At 32.0% G+C, this 19,270-nt stretch overlaps 1 protein-coding gene across 1 annotated transcript in view; it reads right to left on the bottom strand.

Annotated features, from left to right (window-relative positions):
* The window catches only part of LOC132699391 (protein bowel-like), a 117,423-nt gene extending 98,874 nt beyond the window's left edge, over positions 1-18,549 (bottom strand). The window contains exon 1 of the mRNA XM_060666059.1: positions 18,299-18,549. The gene's annotated coding sequence lies outside the window, so the exon portion shown is untranslated. The remainder of the gene's footprint in view (positions 1-18,298) is intronic.
* Between the last annotated feature and the right edge of the window lie 721 nt (positions 18,550-19,270).

The following is a 19,270-nucleotide window of genomic DNA, read 5'->3' as shown; positions in this document are numbered from 1 at the left end:
ACAGAAAGCATATGCACAGAGACACAGACCTTAATCCATTGTTGTCTCTTGTTTACAGAGTCGTAATAGTTTCTCAACCCGAGTCACTGAACCTAGAATTAAAACACCATATTTGCTCTCCTCTCTAATATTTTCCACATTAGAAATATTAAACATTCAAGTACACTTCACCACAACTTTCCAAAGACAATGAATAAGAAAGCACTCCATGATTTCCACTGTTGTTATTCCTTACATTAAAAACATTACTGACCACATATCAAAAGAAATATAACTTCAAACCGAGATTTACCGTTTGTCTGAAAGTCTGTCAAATTGTTCGATCCGTCAAAGACAGAATTTCGTTTGATATACTAGGAGTTTACAGGAGGCGGTATGCGGCAAAGAATACATTGGAGAGGCCGGACGATAAATATCCACTAAGTTCAAAGAACATGAAAGGACCTTAGAAAAATAAAATAAATAAACTCATCAGCAGTTGCCGCACATAATCACCAAACCGGACATCAAATCTTATTCGATAAAACTAAAAATTCTTGCATGCGATCAATTCTTCTATCAACGAAAAATCCGAGAGTCTATAGAAATCTATCAGCAACCTAACAATCTTAAACGCGACTCAGGTCGTTACCTTTCACCAATATGTAATGTTCATGTTCCTATTTTAGCTCCTCCCCCCTTAAATATAAATATATATATATATATATATATATATATATATATATATATATATATATATATATATATATATATATATATATATATATATATATATATATATATATATATATATATATATATATATATATATATATATATATATATATATATATATATGCAGGTACAGAGCAGAATACGAGCTAATTTCAGTAGACTGAAAGCCGTATTGATAACCAATAATTCTACTTTTCAAAAAGGATGTCAAAAATTGTCGTTAAATTATCGAACAACTTAAGTATGGCTCTGAATATACATCCATGTCTATATTTTACATTTTATTTTATAAATAGGCACAGTCGAACACATTTTCTAGCAGTCTGAAAGCCTGCCCAAATGCAGCGATGCATTCAAGTTTAAGGTGTGACTGTGTTTTTGCAAACTTTCAAATGATCAGCAACTAAATTCGCTAGACCCATTTCAACCCATGCGGCAGAATATTCGTCTCAAGTTCCTAAATGACTTACCATTTTCTGGAAGATTCGACTCTGTACTTTCTCTACGCGAGGCAAATTTTTACACGTCTTCAGTTTAAAGATAGTAGAGTATTCAAAAAAAAGTGCATGAAGAATTGGTATTTACTATTCCTTCATCTTATAGAGAGAACTATAAAGAACTAGCAATTAATCAATTAATTTGGCAAAGAAGCTAGAATGCATTCACTGAGTGACTTGTGATGTGACCGTCCGAACTAACAAGCGTTATATATATATATATATATATATATATATATATATATATATATATATATATATATATATATATATATATATATATATATCCCTTGACATTTTCTAGCTCGTGATTTTCAGTGGAGACCTTTATATTGTCAGGGCTCAGATGTTTAGTTTTTTGGAGGTTAATTTTGAGGCCTACAGCTTGGGAAGCATCTTTCAGTTCTTGAATCATTGTTGTCAACTCATTTGTGTTGCTGCTGAAGAGAACGATGTCCGTCTATATCGATACTCTTCTCTTCCCATGATAAACGTTTGAATATATCTTCCATAGCTAGGGTAAAGATTGTGTCACCTTGCCTAACCCCTCTTCTCACTGGAATCTTTCCGGTGATCCAGTCTTCATTGATTCTTACATGTAGGGTGGCAGTCTCGTAGATGTATTAAAGTAAGCGAGTATATCTCCAGTCTACGCAGGCATTGTTCATTGCATTCATCACTGCCCAGATTTCGATTGAATCAAACGCCTTCTGGTAGTCTATAAGGGCCATGTGGAGTGGGACATTATATTCCGTACATTTCTTTATCAGCGTGCGTACTGTCTGGATATGGTTGATGGTGTTGTAACCTTTTCTGAAACCGGCTGGCTCTACTGGTTGGTAGAAATCAAATTTTTGGCTCAGGCGGTTTGTGATGATTTAGGTTAACAGCTTATAAAAAACAGATAGCAGACTACGTTACGAGCCACAATTTTAAAGTTTGTCAGTTCTGAAGATCAGATAACATGTCTATAGTATTCATAATTTGGCAGCACTAAAAATATAGCATGCAACAAGTTGATAAACTTCTTCAGACTCATGACTAAAATAGCGTTTGTAAAACATTTCGCGTTTTTCCATTTAATGAAAATTAAAGAATGAAAAATCCTGTATAATTCAAAGAAGTGTCCTCTACCTACTCGTACACTATAACTTTTCCTTCTCAAAAAGAGTCAGAAAAAATTGTTTCGTTAGAATAACGCGTCGGAATATAGGCATGCTTTTGTCGGTTGCAATAAAACAATTTACGACTTACATGATGCTTAAAAATGATATCGTTTGATAACAGGATCGAACATCAAACGAGCCGCCAAAAAATTTGCGATTTATTTTAAATAAAATATATAATAGGGGGTTCTAGATTACATTTGAGAAACGATATTATTGTGTATATCTTGATCGGTACGATAACGCGGGTTTGATACAAATAACCTTTCCCAATTTGTTTTTGGCGTATCGTTGGGTGAAAATCCACTTTAGACAATCCGTTGACACGCCCTGTATAATGAGCTCCAATAAAGACTACTAAAGATAGTAACAAACTCATCGAGAACGACTTAATAGTTGTTATCGCGGTGAATTACGCATTCAAATATTTATTTAACTTTATAAGGTTTCTGGTTTTTATTTAAACAGCGTGCCTTGCACAAGTACTTCAGGTACAATAAACCCACACGGCTTTGTTTTGTGATACGCATTGCCATAGAATTATGTAGTCGCTCATATACAGAATGCTTCAAATTCCGATGAACATTAGAAGAATATAAAGATTGGGTTGGGACCATGTCAACTTCTTCTTTTAATGAAATCCCCCGTACAGGGTTTTTCAAAAAAAAAGCGAAAAATTTAATGGTAGTTTGTTATACAAACGTTACTTCAATAGTTTTTAGTTTAGATAAGCAGAATGATAGTTTAATTCAAACCCTTCCATCCATTATAAAAAAAAATAAAAAATATACAGAAAGTGTGTTTTTAAAATAATGATACTTTCGACCGATACTCGTGGAGAGAAGGATACACTGACTCGCAAAACTCTTCACAATAACGTTAAAAGACGTTTTCAAACAATTTAACGGGGAGTATAAGGGTATAGATATTGACGGTTGCTATTTAACACACGCTTTGCGAAACAGCCTCGCAGAAGGTAAGCTTGACAAGAAACCTAAAAGAAATCCATATAGTCGCACCAGAAATCAAATAATTTAAAGGATGAAAGAAAACATTTATTTGGGTAACAAAAAAAACTAGCTGCTACTGTCAAGCTCAACATCGTTCTGAGTATTTAACACCTGCGCTCTTCCAAGAATCCACTACAGACTGAAAACCAGAATAACACAGACGAAATATACGTAATAGAACGAATTGCATCGTTGAACTGATTCTGGGCAGAACACATTGTCAGACCAGATCGGACACGATGGACAAAACATCGGTAGACCTTCCAAACGTTGATGTTGAAAGACTGCAGAATAGAAGAAGAAAAACATTTTCGTAATATTTTATTGTTCTATTTATTTTCTTTATTAGAATAAAAAATAACTACTTTATTTCTCCTCCATATTTGTAGCGCGATATCTCCCTAATGGTTGTCTCTAAAACTAAAATTTTGTATGTAACATAGATTAGAGTTCTGGTGAGCTATTTTGGAAATAAAAATTATTTTGCAGAAAATTTTCTCTCAAAGGTTCTAGATAGGAATCTGCTATGGCAGGATGTTTACAAAATTATGTAACACAAAAATGTGAACATCTTCTGATGAACATTCTTGTGAGTCCAAATAGTTTGGATTTTATTGATATTTTATGAAACGCTGTGTCATCATTGGGTTGAAGAAATTATAGTGTAATTAACCTATAATTATTACTTTTATTTGCCGTTAAAACTGGCTCTATTGACTCTGTTTATTGATGCATGAAGATATGCCGTTATTGTTCTAAACTTAAATTAAACTTAAACTTGAATTTGAATAGGGAATATAATGTAAATAAAATGTTTAAATAGGATATACCCACACCCAAATAATATAACTGAATGAATAAAAAAAAAATTCATAAATATTCTCAAATTGAACTGTCAAACTATGCCTTCATGGATTACTACTAAAAACTGCATTATTCTAGTCTTTTTCTTTTATCTCCAAATCGGTTCAAATTAGGTATCGTATGTTAAATTAGTTTTAAATCAAGAACGAGTCTTCATTTTAGTTGTGTTGGTTCAAAAATTCGATGGCCATGCCCCTCTGTGTTCCGTGATACTGAGTAAAGCTCATGCTCCGTGGCTTACATATACTGTTAAGGAAGTATTTATAGAGCCGAATAAAGCATTTCAAAAGCATAAACTGAACAAATAGCTATATAACGCTTCCGAGTTTCAGGGTCGCTACATCTGATAAACTAAACTCAGCTATCAATAGTCTTCGAATGCTTTTGAAATTGAAAATTGGGAATTGAAATTGAAATTGAAATTGGGATTTCACTGTTAATCTTACAATTAAGTTTGCCTATACTGCTTAACCACACGGTAAATCCATGCCTCAAGGAAGGTTAACTTCCAATACTTAGGACTGGACGACGGCCCACATTTAAGTACATGTAAGGATAATTCTTCCCGTTGTTATTGCTTTGTATGCTCATCGGCAATGTGCAATGATTTTATAAGACAATATCGAATACACTTCTATCTCAGAAACCTGACAGAGTTGTTGAAAACATCTTGAGATCAAATTTAAGCAAGGGAACATACTTTATACATAAGATCCTGTATGCAAATAATCATGTGTTGAATTTTAAAGTTAGAAAGAAGCTCCGTGAATCGTATATTATATCCGCATCGCCACATTGTCTCGTATTGTTTTACCCATGCCTAATCGTCAACGCCTCGCATGAAAGAAGCCTTATAGGATTGGGACCACGTGTCCCCAAAAATTAAACAAACCGGCTGAGAATAGAGAATTTATTCGAATACCTGTTCTCTGCGTTAATTATATAAGGTCTGAAAATCTTTAATCTTTATCCCTTAACAAAAACATTTTTAATAAACCTAGACATATTTCTTTGCTTTATCTTCATTAAGTTTGTTTCGAAAGAACATGTTGTTGCATAAATAAAGTGTGTTTAACTCTTAAATAATATAATTATTTCTGTAATTACTTTAATAATTTCTATTCTTTTTGTTTTTTTTTTGTTTTTTAGTATAGGTTCTCTTATAATATTAAACATATGTTATTAATCTGATTAGAGTAAAATGTACGTATAATGTAGTAAAAAAATAAGTAGATTTTATCCAGTTGGGTTAATTTTGAGTAAGTGACTTGGTCAGAGTTAGACATCACACTTAATTCTCTCTTATTATTGTTATTTGTAATGTAATTCCTCTTATTTGGAAGCAGGGTGTGTCATTATATTTTCACCCGGGCGACAGAAGCAGGATCTGCAACTAAGTCGATTAAGCGGATTTATTTAATAATTTAACCAAGGTAATTCACATATTCGCAATAGCATTTCATGACGTCTTCTTGTGGTTTTCCGCAGACGCCAGCTGATTTTTAATTAATACTTGGCCGGGTTCTTTGAAATTCGCGGTTAGATGAGCTAAACAATGGAAATTATTCGTCGAATTCGGGAGCGAAAATAGACGCGCTTTACATGTAACGCGAACTGAATTTGCATATAATTTTTTTCAATTTTTCTCGGTAAGGGATCGCGTGAAATAACACGTTGCATCATTGATTATGCTGAGGATTGAGGATAATTTATATTTGCCTACCGATTTCGACGGTGCGCCACTGCTTTTCCTAAAATAAACATTATTTCCGAAATCCCCGTTCAGTTATGAACCAATTTAATGTCTTGCCTTGTTTTCAATTGATGCATCGTTTTTAAATAAAATAATAAAAAAAAACTATTTTAAAGCATAGCGAAATCGCCAAAATTATCATAAATATTAACATTAAAATTGGTACGAACGTCACTGATTATTTTTTTAAAAACATTTCGCGTCAAAGAATATCCTTTCCTAGTTGAAAGCAGTGTGCAAAATATCAATGAATACATATATGAAATGGTTTGAAATTTCGGATAGTTTTTTTCTTAGAATCTCAACCGCCCTCATCTGGGGCGGATATTAGGGCTTATAGTATGCTATAAATATCTGTGCATTAATTGCGGAATTGGAAGAAAACGACCATGGCCATACGTTTCAAAGGCCTCAAACAAGTTGGATACTTTTACCTAATTTTTATGAGATTTGATTTGATTTACATAAATTGTTAACTTTTAAAAAAATCAAAATTTTTAGTGACTATGTATTTTATATCATGTTAATTATTTTAAGAACTTTAAGTTTTTAATTTGTCAATTAATCAAATCAAAAAATTCCTTTGGAGACAATTTGAGGTGTTGAGTCAAAGTAACAAATTCTTGTCAGGTACTGTTTTTGCCCCTACCACATCAAATCTTGAATATATAATTCCAAAGCTGCTTCAGAAATGTCATTGGCCTGTATGAAACACACCAGCATATCGTATCATAATTTTAATAAATAATTAAATTAAATACCAAACGAACGAAAATAAACTACTTTATGTCGATCAGCAAATCGAGAATATATGACATTTGTTTTTGCCTACTATTAAATTATGCATTTAATTTTTGAAAATTGTTACTATTTGCTTGCAAAAGGTAAAAAAAGATAAATTCTATGGTCGATAAATAAAGGTGTTCCATCAAAAAAAAAAAAAAAAAGTAGTGCCCGATAACTTCTTGGCCCATTATACTAATTCCGAAATCAGAATTGAGTTTTACGGGAAAAGCTATATAAGAGTCAGTTATATTTTTGGTTAGTTTCGCAAAAAAGTAGTACAGTGTCGCGAAACCCCGAGAAAAACATTATATTGAACATTTTTTAAAGGGAAATGAAAGAATACAACTTTCTTATTTTATATGGCAATCATAGTTGGCTATGGCCATGAAAAATGCCCGTGTCGAGCCAATTTCAGTCATTTAGATCGGTTGGTATATGTGATGAAAAAAGGCGGAAATATAGGACACTTTTTCTTTAGGCTGTACATATAGCTGTTAATGTCAGTTAAGGACATAACTTTTATCCTTTGTAGAATTTTGTTTTGTCACACATAAGTTTAGTTAACCGTTTAGTTCATTTAGTCGTTTAAAATGCACCAAAATTATGATAAAGTGTTACATTTTCTCAAAAGAAAACGTATTTTTAATTATTATTATGTGGAAAAAAGTACGCCACTGCTGGAATTTTTCAAAGAGTCGAAATTCAAAAACACACATTAAATGTGTCTCAGAAATCGAGTCCTTGACATGTAAGTCACTCCAATTACGACCACCCTGTACAAATACTGTGGGTAAGTCAATAGCCAAATTAGCTGTTGTAAGATAACGTGAAGGTGCTCTACCGGCACAAATTTTATAGACCAGCCGCAATAACAAAACGCAAGCAAGCCATTCCACTTATCTGAATATCTGTCATATAAAAGTCAAGTAGGCCGCGGCAGTGAGACTGCTGCGGTACCGCGTCCGCCATGTTGATCGTAGAAGTTCTACGTCCTACGCTCCGAGAAAATACGATTTGGTTTATTTTGGTTATAATCGAGGTCGAAAAACTTTTGTTTCGTAACCGGAGGTGTTAAACATGTCGCAGCGTTCGTCGATACGTTTTGAGCGTATTGTTAATGGACAGATTAGCATATTTAGGTGGCTACCATTGCCTACTGGGTGTATGAATTAATAGGTTCCCATTTGTCTATCGTGGAATATTTTAATAATTTATTGTCCCCGGTTGGCGTTCTCATATCGGTTTGGAAAAAGTGGATTTAAACTGCGAGCTTGTCGAATGGAATGGAAGGTTTTGCGATTTTCTATAAATAAATAAATGATGTTTTATTTAAACTAGTTACAGCAATTTAGATTACAGAGTATTTGAAGGTGTCGATATTTGTATCCATATACGCTTCTTAATACGAACACCAGATCAAAAACCGTTTCGAAATAAATTAAACAACCACAAACAGGAGTGAAGAAATGAAATAATGAGAAATCATTGACACATAAAAAAAAATGAACATTATGTTAATAATTCCCTGTATTGACTCTCATTTGTAATAGATGTTTGGAACCCAATGTATTTTCCGAAGCGCTAAAGTGTGCAAGGGTCGTTCCCATTTTGATAAAAATAAAGTTTTTTAAAAGCTTATTAAAATTCAAAAAATATTGTTTGAACTTTGTGTTATGCACAAAATAAGGATCACTGTAAACCACTATTTAAAAAAATGAAAATACTAACTCTTAAATAAAAAAAATAAAGAATTCCGACTTTCACATGTATGATACCAGACATAGAAATGATCTGTGTGTTCCCTATCATCGTGTAAACAAAACTCAGTCACCCATTAACTTCAATGGTATTAAACTCTATAACAAAATACCGAATTTACCGAAAATATGGATTAAAAAAAAATAAACACATTTTAACAGAAGAATGCTTTTTTTATATCGGTACAGATCTTTTTGAATGCTTTCCTGAATACTTTGAATACTGACCTGAATTTTAGATTGTTTGTATCAGCGCAAACTTTGAAAACTTATACTGACAACTCTAAATGGATTGTTCATACATATTTTGGGCAATAAATTATTTTATTTTATTTTTAATTTCTTTAATATGATGATTTTATTAATCACAAGTAAAAATAATTTATAATTAACCAAAAAAAATTTGGTATAGCTTCGAGCTACTCTACACTCTGGAGATTAGGTACTAAATTTTAAACTAAGAATGGCATGCATATACTTTTAAAATATAATTATACAACGAGACAACTCTTTAGTCACTAATTTGCACTATAAGCTAACTCATAAATTTTAGGTTACCTTCAAGTGTTGTGTAGTTTGTTGTACTTAAAGTAAATATTTTTTAAATTTAGATTTAAAATTTCCAACACTTAACACACAACACTGAAACATGGCATTATGGTGGGGTGGAATATGCAATTTATCCCTACATTTCATTCGAAGGTTATGAATATTATGGCGAAATAGCAATCTTGCAAGTCGTAGAGATGGAATCATACTTTCTTAATATATAAATCACATACACAAATGTTGAACTCTTTATATTCCATTTTTGGTGTCCCATCGAGACATAAACCGTAAATATAATCATTTTAATTAAAATGTGACATTACTAAGGTTTCAAGCAAAGTTTTCCATACTTCAAAATTTAAAATACGTCGGTTCCTGTAAAGCATTTTTAGAGACAAAAAAATTAATCAATGTTAGTGTTGCATATAGAAATTTCAACGTTCCTTTTAAGAAAATCCACTCTATTCTTGCTCCCAAATATTATAAAATGAGTTTTCTCAGTATTAATAACCGCAATTCTCTTCAAGAAATTTTCCTTGTCAAAAGAAAAATTAATTTACCATATCATTTATCAGTATCATCGGCGAATGCCTGTATTGTACAGTATTGCAGTGACTTAAGAATATTCGACTGATAAACTTATAACGGTCCTAAGATGGAACCTTGTAGAACCCCAGATGTAACATGTACCTGGTCAGATAAATTATTATTGTACTGTATAGAGTCAAACATCGTTTAAAAAAAGGAAAGCTGTATTATCAAAACCATCATATTTTAATTTAGATTCCAGAAGTGAATAATTAATCGTATTGAATGAATTGAATAACAGAATAAGGTTAGTATGCATGTTCTAATTAAACGTACCCAAAATGTTGTCAGTCACATTCATAAATTCTTTTGAAAATAGCTCGAGTTTTTGATATAATTAAATTACCAATAAAATATAGTACAATTGTTATATAAAAATCTATCAAACATTTTGAATTTTTCGGAAGTGAATTCCCAATTAAAATTTTCCATTATTTTCATAAAAGACACCTACGTTCGCTGCAGTCTGTAACATCTTGTAAGAACGAAGAAAAAAAAATAATTTATTTGGTTGTAGTGGGATTAGTAATTTGAAATAGAACTATTTTTGCTTGAGCACATGTTGAAGCCCTTGAATATCGACCAAAACTTTTTAGAATTATTTTCTGAAGAAATAGTTTATAATTGTTCCAATCATTAATGTATCTTGTTCTTTTACCGTCTCCTTGTTCCATAAAGATTTAAATTATTTAAATTATCAGTAAGCTACGAAGCTATAGGTTTTGTAATTCGTGACTTTAGAGGTCATTTTTTAACATCCCTAAATTAAATTTTTTAAAGAAGGATGCTTAATAACCGTGGGAACATTGGGCGTTTTATTGAAGCTAAGTTCACCAATGTATGGTCTGAAATATTCTTAGAGCACATAACGCCATGCTTTTCATGGTTAGTAACAAATATTACGTGGATAAGATTAATTATGTTTGCAGATATTCTGCCAAATTCCTTCACAACATGTGTCATATTGTAATTTCCTAATAGTGCTGTTAGCAGCTTTAATGAGCCTAAAATCCCCTAAACAGAAAATATCGTCTACTGTAGGAAACAGAAACAAAACAATATTGTCAAAATCTGATATTAAGAGATTAAAATTTAATGCAGGCGGTTTGCAGAATACGCAAAAGGCATTAGCATTATTATAGTTTAAAAAATTAAAAATTCCAACTGGGGATTAACATGAAAACATATGTTTATTACTTGAACATTAAGGCTTTGTTTAACATATGCAGACACTCCTCCACCACGACTAACCAGATTTTTTTGTCAAAAGATACTAACAACACATTAAACTCATTTGGTTCCAGCATTACCCTTAACTCAGCCAATAGAGCATAATAAGAGCGGGCATTTAAGCAACTAAAAACAAAAATTTATATAATATACATGCAAACAATAAGCAATAAGCAAACAGTCCACATGCAGTGCAGGTTTTACCCACAGCAATACAATTTGCTAAGTCTGAATGTAAATGAGTCGCTTAGATGCAAAGGGATGCAAATGACAAATTAAGTGTATCCTGCATAATATATTATATAAATAGCGACGCAGATTCTCAATTCTCAAAATACTTGTTTCGATCGTGGAAGCGAGGAAATGATTTTGTACCAGTTCCAGTTAAAGAAAGCTTTTATAAGCACACCCTTAATATTATCTTCACTCTTAGAGACTTCCAGTGGTAGATTACTTCTTCAATATTATACAATAATTGTATAATTTACACATATTTACATAGCTATAGTTCTAAATCCGTTATTGTTAGTATACCTACATAATACTAATATTTCAATTCAAACAATAAAATTTCATTGTGATTACAGTCCACACTAGTACATTGCTTTATTGCTTTTCGACCAACAAACAATGGGGAGGTCGAAGCGAGATACCTGTATTCTTGCTGCAAAGAATAGCACCTGGTATAAATATCCCAATGAGTAAAATTGTTATCGAGACGGCTCTCAAAGAGAGAAAAGTTGTGCTAGCTTTTCAAAAAGCGTATACCCAACTAATAAAAAATTATATGGTAGCCACCATATTTTCTTCCTTTCCTAAGATGGCGGAAAAAACTATTTACAATAGGTTAATGAACTTCATTAAGGAAAAAAATATCTCACTCCTAAAAAACATGGTTTAAGGCCAAAAAATCAACAAAGCACCATCTCCTAAGCCGCTTAACAAAAGTTGCCACTTTCAATGTTTATGTAAATACATAAAATAAATGAAAAGCAAGTGTTTGACGAAGCTGACGTCTTCCTACAACTTTACAATTTACTACAACTTTATTGAGAAAAACAATGTGGTTCCTTCCAACTTGCAATAAGGGCCACATTCTAAGGGGGGTTGGGAGGAATAATTGACCTTGCCTAATAAATAAATAAGTGCAACAAACGAAATAAATGAAAATAAGAGTTTGGCGAAGCTGGCGTCTTAAAGTGTTCTATTTACAGTGTATTCATGAACTTTATTGAGAAAGACAATACCTAAGTCATACATCACATCTCCTAAGACAATTAAAGAAACTTGCCTCTTCCATAATCTTATGTTTCGAGTTAAATAAAATTATGCAATAACAATAAACAAAGTGTTTGATATGGCTGACGTCTTCAAGTGATCATTTTACAGTGGATTAATGGACTTTATTGAGAAAGATAATATCCAAGTCAAACACAATATGGTTCCACTCATCCCTCAATTTATCAGGCTATGGGCCAGAACGTGCCCCATAGCCTTCCAGGATACTAATATGAATTATTGACCCGAATATCTCTTAAGAGTCTTAAGGAAACTGGCCACCCTCATATTCTTATGTTTTCTTATAAATAAATTAGTGCTATAAATGAAATAAGTAAAAAAATGATTTATTCAACTGGATTAATGAACCTTATGGAGAAATACACAATATGGTTACACTCATCTTGCTATAGTTTACATTCCAGAAACTGGCCACTTTCATATTTTTTTTCCTTATCAATAAATAAGTGCAATAGACGAAATAAATGAAAATACCAACTGTTTAACGAAGCTGGACTAATGAACTTTATTAAGAAAGGCAATATCTAAATCATATCCACAGGATCTCTTGAGACTCGTAAGGGGACTTGCACAAGCTCATGTTTCCATTTAAATAAATTGGTGGTATAAATAAAATAAATGTAATAAATAAACAAAGTGTTTTATGTTGACGTACATGGAACAAACTTTAAAGTGGATTGAGGAAGACAATATGGTCCACGCACCCAACATCTCTTAAGAGTCTTAACGACACTGCCCACTTTAATTTCTTAATAAATAAATAGGTGCAACAATTAAAATAATTGAAAAAAACAAAGGGACGTCTGAATGTGGTCTATTTATCTAATATCTAATCTAATGTAATCATCTTGCAATTTATCACGCTGAAGGTTATATTCTGGAGGAGGTTGTGAGGAATGCTTGATCAATAACATCTTTTAAACGCTTAAGGGAACTTGCCACTTTCACAATCTTATGTTTCATTATAAATAAATAAGTGAAATAAATAAAAATTCAAATACAGCGGTATTAATATTAATAAAGGCAATGCAAATGGTCGCTGCCAGCCAAGTTCAGGCTCGAGTCATAGTTAAATCCTATGTTTTATGCATCGACGAAGTTTACCCAAGTAACTATTAAGCATAATACAAAAAATAACTTGAAACACGCAGCTGACTTTGTCGCACCCGTTCGCTGAATATTAATAGACGAACATTAAGAATTCCAGCCATCAAGCGCCGAAGCCCGAAGAGTCCTTTGGTTCGTTTATGGGACTGTCAATAACGGTTGCGCCGCAGGACGGTAATTTATTAAACGCACGGTGGATTACTATGAGTCGGCGGATGCTAACATCATGTACGTGAATGCCAGACCGGTCCATTTTTTTTATTCGCGTCTCACGCGCATAATCAATATTCAATTCCAATTCATTTACGTCGACGCATACAAAATAAGACTTTGTATCTGCATCTGAAAGTATAAAATCGGTAATGGTTATCAGCAGCGAGCAAAACATGAAGTATAAATTGTAAAATTGTAAAATTAAAATGGAACAACGCTAGTTTTAATTTGCGAATCACTAAACCGCCTTCTCCTTGGTTAACAGACAACGGAAAAACGAGGTCTAAATATAAAATTTACAAAACTGAGTTGTCAGGAGGCTCGGTCTAGTAGCCTTTCAAACGTTAAGAATGCCAGGGTATTTAACGACTAGTTTTATAATAACATCCCTCATTATTAATGAACTACTATCGCAAAAGTTTTTAATCAGATAAATTTACATTTTCCACTGTGGATCATAACCTAGTTGAAAAAATAATATATCAATTTAGGACGAATGCAGTCATGGGCTCGAAAGGAGGATGTAATGTATCTAATTCCTCAACTCTTACCTCCTATCTATATTATCATTAAGTGTTTATTAACTAGGTCTGCTAACTGCTAACATCATTAATGTCCCTAAGACCACTCAGCCTCATAATCTCACTCACTATATCGAAATTACTTGAAAAAATTGTCTAATAGCTAGTAGTTAGTTACGTTACGTTAGCACACGCTATAAGGAACTGCTTGCTCTTCCCAAGCATAATTCGGCCCAATTTAAACGCTGCTTTAGCTATAACGTCATCAAACCTTACAATAAACTCCCTCTCCAATTTAGATCGCTAACATCGTTAGTTACTTTTCAACGAGAACTTAGGCACATATTTAGAATTTTTCTTTGTATATCCGTTGCAAAAGCTTTGTGTTACATTATATTTCTACATTGTATATAAGGTTTTCCATTCGTTGTAATATGTGTATCAAATCTGGGGCTAGTTAGTCGCTTTAAGGGGTTGCGTAATATAATCGATTTTGGATAATTTATTACATTCTGTAACGTGTGTCAACGAATAAAGACTTATTATTATTATAACTAAGTTAACTTTAATTATTATATTTTTTAAATGGCATCACATTTTTGGATTTTACGATTAACATAAGTGTGAGTGTTTCAACAAAATTTTAGAAAACTGAGCATTAAGGTGTCTTAAATAATTTGATTTTTGAGTCTAATTTTAATTTCTCAAATACAGCGAAATTTACAATAGATTGAATTGAAGAAATTTTAAAAAGCTTTACATCTTATACAGAGTGATGACTAATTTAAACGGAATACCATATTTTTTAACTTACCATGGAATGTACTTGTCAATTAGCTGTCGAAGCTGTAACTATAGAATTTATTGTGGTGTGTTCTAAATAAAAGTTTTATTATTCGTTGTTGGCTATGGGGTTTGGAAATATCCAATAATTTATTTAGGCTGTTTTATTATTTTATTATTTACTATTTGTTGTATTGTGGATTGTGCGGATGTTGTTTGGTCCAAATGGAGATTTACCTAAAATATGAGCGTAATTTTCATCCGAGCTTTATCACTGGAGAATGCCATTGGTTATAATCAAAGGTTAAGTCTAAGGAAAGTGGAAGTGTTAGTTATACAAAGGAATACAAGAAAATGTGTCGCTGATGAAGAAAATATTTTTACCGCAAACCCAAATATTAGACAAACAAATATTTCAAAAAAATTTTAAAGTGATTTTTAAGTAAACGTTAAGAAGACATGTAATAATACATAATACATGTAATAATACATTTAAGTACCTAACGTTTAGGTTATAACATTGGAGGAGAATTAAAAGGTTTTATATTATTATATTATATTATTAAATTACTAATTTTAGTTTAACCACTTTAATGAAGAGTTAGAAGATATTTTTTGTATTTTATTTTGAAATTATGTAGTGACATATCAAGAAACTGGTTTCGAATTTAGATGAAATACTTTACGGCAATGTATGAAAATGACCGCATGAGGCATTGTAAGTTTGGGATTACTTCTAATATTAATATTGTGGACAGGGTTACGAAAAAACTAGTGAATTAAGGTTATTTATTACTTTAAACAAAAATGTCGATAATAATAATAGGTAATTAAAAGGCAATTCAATAGGTAGAACTCACTCTTTGAAAAGTTAACAAACATTGTGTTTTTATGTATTTGAAATTAGATTAAACTTTCACAGAATTCAAATTATTTGAAAAACTTCAGGCCGAAGAATCCATATAAAATAATACACAGGAGATTCCATTAAAAAAATGCAATATTAATGCTTTTAATACTTGTGCAAATTTCAGTCACTCTGTATCGATTCCGGTTGCCCAGTTTATGATGGTGACAAAATAATGACAATTACAACTTCGAATTAACATGCCTAAACATTTTCAAATAGTATTTTTGAAAATAACAGCTAATCTGGCCTGTGCTCAAAACTGATTTTCTATGAAATTTTAAGTGAGATAAATATAAATATCATAACTATTTTGGGTTTTTAGGTACAGGGTAATTTTGAAAATTTTGCTTTTTAGACACATAGCTTTAGTGGTAGGTGATTATGCGTAAAAATATAGAAACGGTAAAAGATAGTGTGGATAAGTATTTTTTACGTAGGATCAAGCGCATAAGTCGACTTTCTGCAGTACCACACACACTGTGATATATAAGTTAAATTTGCGTTTATGGTAAAGGAACACCCTATACACATTTTAATCATTTTATTCAAAAATAGATAACACATAAGAGCTAATTCAAATACAATCTTACAAATACTTCTACAAATCTTTAATTTTATTTTTGTTTATGAGCAGGAAATCAAAAATCGGTTTTTTTATACCTGTCAAAAAAAAAGAGTGCGTGAGGAATATTGAATAGATAATACAGGCTTTTTATATAGAATTCCTTTTAATTTGTATGCTTTGAGTTAACATGAGCAAGAGGAGGGAAAATGAAAATAATAATTACGCAAACTAAAGTATATTAGTTAAATGGACACTTTTTTCAATACGTATTCATAAAAAATAAAATAAAATAAAAAAATATGCTTTATGTTTGAAACACATATTCTTTGAAAGCTCATAAGAAACAAAAGTTAACTGTGTATATCAAAACTTGCAAATTTCAATAGAAAACTGACTACGCCACTGGATCCTACGTAAGAAAATTCAATTTTGCCATTGGTTTCGCTTACCTTGTAACGCTATATTTTTCAAAATATTTTAAAATTAAATTAATATAAAAAAACTCCAAAATATTATGCTCTTAGGACTTATAATGCACTCCCCGATATTATCAAACATATACGAATTATCAAAGAAACTTTTAAAAAATCAAAAGAATAAATAATTTTCTTGATAACATAGAAGAATATCTTAATAAAGAATAATAGCATTCTAAGGATTTATATTATTTTTTATTGTTTTTTTTGTCTTGAAGTAAATTTTGTACTTATACATTATGCTTTATACAAATGTCATTTAATGTGCCTCTTGACAATGTTAATATCCTGTGTGTAGGATTATATGACAATAAAGAATTTCTATTCTGTTCTATTAATTATTAGCCATTGCGGCTGTATATCATGTTTGAAAATGCCTAATTTTTAATTTTGCAGAAGAATGCTAAGTGTTATACCAGTTGCACTAAGGTCACCATGAAATAGCTACCTAAAAGTTATTCCACTTTTACTAATTGATCTAACAATGCAAAATCTCCACGTCAATTAATAAACTCCTAGGTAAACCCTAACCTAACATTATTATGATTCCTCTAGTCTTGGATTTTTGATAACGAAAAATCATATCTTAGAATAAACAACTGAAAATACAAAAACTGACATTCACTGCTCTGACTTTGAGAAGATTGCTTCAAGATCATATCTAAATGACCGTATCATCATGTTTCAAAACAAAATCCAATGTTTGTGCACAACAAAGTCACAGATTGACCAACCCGGCAATAAAATGAATTCTTAGCAACAATGGGTATTAGGCAAGGCCACCGCAAGGGTGCTATTGGCTTTATCGCCCCACAACAATCCAATCCGCTATAAAAGGGACAAAGAAAACGGGTGCCACTGTAAGGCAGCAGGTAGCAAACTCAAGGCTGCAAATTCTGAACGAAAATTATATATATAGATATAGAAGTCTTAAAATTCAAACAATTACTGGGGACCTTTAAAACAGCCAAATTTGAAATTACTTATAAACTTGCGTCTTTCTTCGATCCATTTTCGCAAACGAAGAGGAAGATATTGGAAATTATGATTAGATTTCGGAAAAAACACTTGTTCGGAGAGTTTTAAGAAATTACCCGTTTAAGAGCCAATTTTAATTGGTGACCCAAAATTTTGGAAAATAATGCGAACTAAAGCACAAAACTTTTAATTTCCTACATTCTGTGTAGGTTCAAAACAATTATACGAGGGAACACGAAATAATTGACACAACAAAAATCGGTCCTTTAGTGGGACGTTAGGAGAAGATTGCACTTTTGCGTATGAAAACTAGGGCTGATGCCCACGCTGAGCCTTATCGAAGTGAAAAACAATAAGTTTTAAACTTTATGTTCGAGCAAACACATATTTTATGTGTCATTCATTCCAAGCCAACACAATTGTAAACTACCCAGCTCTCCTAGCGGTATTAACATTTACATAATATACAGGGTGACTGAGAAAACCGCCACAGACCATTGATTTCAGCGAAGAGCGCTCTATAGAAACTTACCAATCTTTTAGGCAGCAGTGTCCAAAATTTATTTCAAAACAAACCGTACATCACCCCAGTGTTTAAAGTGCAAAACGAAGTCACTGTTCATAAGCACTCAATCACTTTTTTCGCGTAATATCCATTTTAACGGCAAACGAATGAACTAAAATAGACGCCCGATAGTGCGAGACGCGCGACAGTGTAAATTCGGTTGACAAGGAGAAGTACAGGTAGTACCGACCAATACGGGTACGAATGCACTTGCCAGGTCTAACACTGAACCAGAACTGAGGAGTGGAGAGGAACCTTGTGGTTCGCCTGCCGCGCCACGGCCTACTATCTGGCTTTGGGTTTATAGTCCGGAATTAAAGTACTTTTGTCGATTGTTTTATGAAGTATTATAAAAATAAGCTGAGCGCCGTAAATTTTATAGAAATACATAAATAGGATGTATTTTGTGATTTGATTTATCGGATTGGATTGTAGTAAACATATGTACAGTATATGCATTAGTGCATAAGATGGATATCAATGGAAATAGCAGCAAGAGCTGATAGATTCAAGTTTTTAAATGTTGAAGGATGTAGTGACATTTTAGAAATAAATTTTCATTATTTGAAGTGTGACATTCCAGGATGACTTAAAATTATAAACTAAAAAATAACATCGAAATGATAAGGAAAACGTTAAAGTTAAAACCCAACAGTTTTCTTGAGACTATATTAGTACTTTGATTACCAAGGCATTAAACATCCGAATTCTTTTCATAAGAAAAATTTATTGTATTTATAACTTAATTCCCTCACATGAGTTTTAAAAAATTGTTAAATAGTGAGGCTCATTTCCGTATTGCTTGATTTCTGCAATGTTTCACCGTCATATTTTTGACCAATTAATACACGTCTAACATTTTTACAATGGAAAAACCTTGTTGTTACTATTTACAAATCTTCTGGATTGTTGCTGCGTCAGTTGTTTATAAAGCAAATT

This window comes from Cylas formicarius, unplaced genomic scaffold (assembly GCF_029955315.1).
Source record: "Cylas formicarius isolate icCylForm1 unplaced genomic scaffold, icCylForm1.1 PGA_scaffold_3__17_contigs__length_32017465, whole genome shotgun sequence".
NCBI lineage: Eukaryota > Metazoa > Arthropoda > Insecta > Coleoptera > Brentidae > Cylas > Cylas formicarius.
Note: the sequence above shows the minus strand (reverse complement) of the source record. Positions and strands in the feature narration are given on the sequence as shown.